Source organism: Pinus tabuliformis, chromosome X (assembly GCF_031772625.1).
Source record: "Pinus tabuliformis cultivar Carrire ecotype Pingquan chromosome X, CPIR1, whole genome shotgun sequence".
Lineage (NCBI taxonomy): Eukaryota > Viridiplantae > Streptophyta > Pinopsida > Pinales > Pinaceae > Pinus > Pinus tabuliformis.
In genome coordinates, this window is record NC_142308.1 from 227,360,038 (window position 1) to 227,363,753 (window position 3,716).

The following is a 3,716-nucleotide window of genomic DNA, read 5'->3' on the forward strand; positions in this document are numbered from 1 at the left end:
GGAATTTGATTTTGTTAGTGAAATCTTAATTTTGGTCGTTCAAAATTAATTTTTAAACACCAAGTTAAAGTAGAATAATCATTTGTTATCTTCTCTTTAATTATACAAATTTCTAAATGGAGGTTGCAGTATTGAGCATAAATCTCTTTCCTAAAGCAGGTGCATTGAAACAATATGAGGAGAGATCAACTCTTTAATTACGCCGTAAGGCGTTCCCTCTGAGATCAACTCCCCTCTCTGCCTACTTGTCATCTTGTAAGCCACAGGATTATATGTTAGATGATTGCAACAATTTCAGCCGTTGATTGTTGATTCAAAAGGGTTGCCCAAACGGTTTGGGCGTTTCATTTGGCATCGAATAGTTTCATCTTAATTATTTCTGTAATGCCGGCGAGCATGGCACCCCTCTGTCCATTGCTGTCACCACCTCCTTCTGCGTAACCGCGTCCTCGCTTCCACAACCCCCCCTACTTAAACCTCATCCCTTTACTCTGCTCTTCAATCTCACAACCGTATTTTCTTCCCTACCAGTAACTTCTTTCTTGATTGTAGCTTCTTTCTTCATTGTTTGATTCCTTTGGATCTCTTCTGATCGATCCATAGTGATAGTGAAGGTTGCAGGGTATTTTATCAGCTTGCCTTCAAATGGCTGCTTGTGGTTCGCGGCTTCGACTGACTGTGATCCTGCAAATGGGCGTGTTTTGTATGGCGGTATTGTGGGCATCCGCCGCTGCTGCTGGTGGACAGTCCAGGAAACTTGCTGCGTTGGTGGAAGAGCCATCTGTTGTTTTGACTTACCATGATGGTCCTCTGCTCTCTGCCAGTGGGGTGATTCCTCTCCATCTGATATGGTATGGGCAGTTCACCCCTGTTCAATGCTCCATTGTGGGGGATTTTGTACAATCTCTTGGGGCAAAGACGTCAGAGGGAAAAGCAAATCAGCCCTCCGCCTCCACTTGGTGGAAGACCACGCACAAGTATGAAGGCACCCCCTCTAACAAGGCCGCTACATCCACATCCACATCCACATCCACATCCAGTGTTGTGATGCTTGGAAAGCAGAAGGTGGACCAACAATACTCCCTCGGCAAGTCACTCAAGAGGACTGACATTGGTGCTCTGGTTGAAGCTGCCCTCAAGTCGGGGGCTCTGCCTCCTCGGAAATCACCCGGAAATGCCAATGCTGTGTACTTGGTTCTCACCTCCGAGGATGTCACTGTGGAGGGTTTCTGCATGAGCTCCTGCGGATTCCATGCCACTCTCAATCTCAATAGTACAGGAAGCCGAATGTTGCAGGGGAAGGAGGCTGCCGAGAAGCATGATGAGCAGCTTCCAATTCCATACGCGTGGGTTGGGAATTCTGCGAGTCAGTGCCCTGGACAGTGCGCGTGGCCATTTCATCAGCCCATGTACGGACCCCAGACTCCTCCCCTGGTGGCACCAAACGGAGACGTGGGCATTGATGGCATGATCATCAACATGGCCACCGTTCTGGCAGGAACAACCACCAATCCATTCAATACCGGCTACTTCCAAGGGGATGCCGCTGCACCTTTAGAGGCCGTCTCCGCTTGCTCCGGAATATATGGAAAGGGGGCTTACCCAGGCTTCCCTAGGGAGCCTTTGATGGATAAAATAAGTGGGGCGAGCTACAATGCCCGCAGAGTTAATGGACGGGCACTTCTGCTGCCGGCTATGTGGGATCCCACTACCAAATCTTGCCAGCCTTTGGTATAATCATTTTTGTAATTGTAATTGCACGCCTACATTTAGGCGTAGGAAGAAGGGGCATCCACCATGCCTGTAGATGCGTCCCGTCCTGTATATGCATTCTTTTATTCTTTTGAAAATATATTATAACACATTCTTTCAATCTGTTTCACTTAAAATTTTCCCACTACCTATTTTGTCAATTTGTTTGTTTCATAGAAAAAATGGGAGTTGTCTACCAAAATTTCAATCTGTTTCACATAAAATCTTCCCGGTATCTACTGTTTCATTTTCCGCATACTTTCTTTCAGCAAGGCAAAAACACAGCTATCTTTCAGTGAAATACACAGCTACCTTTTTTACGGGAAGAAAAGAACACAGCTATCTTTTAGGAATCGGAGAAGGGGCATCGGCTATGCCTGTAGATGCGTCCTGCCCTGTATATGCAGTCTTTTTTCTTTTGAAAAACAGGATAGCACATCCATTCAATCATATTTTTTTTCCCATAATTACGCCGTAAGGCGTTCTCTCTGAGATCAAGTCATATTATTAATATATATATATATATTATTCAAGTCATATATCATTTATCCTCACCCCAATGATGAAGGAATCAATTAACTAATTATGGTTATAAAGCTATTCAATCATTTATTTCAATAAAATGTTTGAGTTTTGTGATTATTTTGGTGTTATTTACTTATTTCGAGTGGTTTATTCTATCACAACTGGTATAAAAAGGTTAAAAAGAAGATTGTTTATTTATTGTTTTGATTATATTTACGCCGTAAGGCGTTCCCTCTGAGATCAACTCCCCTCTCTGCCTACCTGTCATCTTGTAAGCCACACGATTATATATTAGACGATTGCAACAATTTCAGCCGTTGATCGTTGATTCAAAAGGGTTGCCCAAACGATTTGGGCGTTTCATTTGGCATCGAGTCAAGTAGAAAGGAGAGTAGATGTGGTGAACAACATCCACGAATGTTCCCCCACACAACGTAAAAGCCGAATAATCAACCAAGAGGCAAGAAACGATACCAAGGTACGTGAACAGATTAATTATGCTACTTTGCTATTTGAAGTTAGAATATAGACACTATTTGAATAGAGTTTATAGAGTTTTAATACCTTTTTATTTATACACTCTTTAGTAGTCCTTTTCTTCTTAGCTATCTGAATTTTGTTATTTATATTTTTATTAAGTTGAAGGTTGAGTTTAGGTTGGGCTAGTTTCATGTCCGGTTCAGCTTTATGTTGGATGGAAGAATAATCTATTCAATTGTGTGATGTTGTCATTAAAAGTATCTAATGTTTGATCGAGTTTGGATGTTCCATAGGAGAGTTTCAATCCTCAACCCTTCACCAAGAAATTTAAACCTAGAACCTGATAAAGATTAAACCCTACAAACAAACAAAAATAATTTTCACATTTAAATATGTCCTGTGCTTTAAATTTACATAAACATGGTGAAGTTTTCCTTCTATTTGTATATTTTTCAACATCACTTGATAGTCCCGTAATGCTAGGGAAAATAGAAAACCATTAATCAGCATTTGTAATAGTCAGTCTCCAATAAAAGAACAGGGTGGTTCCATGAAGATAATGAATGAGGGAACTAAACAATTGCATAGACAAGTCAGTGCAACTTGACAAAATGACTCTCCATGCCCTTGAATGTGGTAGAAGATTGTATATTTTTCAACATCACCTGATAATCACATGATGTTATGGAAAATAGAGTACCATTAATCAACATTTATAAAAGTCAAAGCCTGCAATAAAAGAACAGGGTGATTCCACGAAAACAACGAATGAGGGAATTAAAAATTTGTCTAGACAATTGAATGCAGCTTGAAAAAATGACTTTTTTTGTCCTTGATTGTGGAAGAAGACACCATAATCAAATTCACCATGAAGTCATTGTCCTCTTCAAATACACTTAAAAATGCCTATTATCTGCCGAAACTAGTGATGTGGATGGATTAGAGTACATGCATCACTT

The 3,716-nt window shown here is 40.9% G+C and overlaps 1 pseudogene; it reads left to right on the forward strand.

Annotated features, from left to right (window-relative positions):
- The first annotated feature begins 529 nt into the window (after positions 1-529).
- Positions 530-1,840, forward strand: LOC149139178 (protein EXORDIUM-like 2 pseudogene; annotated as a pseudogene).
- Positions 1,841-3,716: the final 1,876 nt, after the last annotated feature.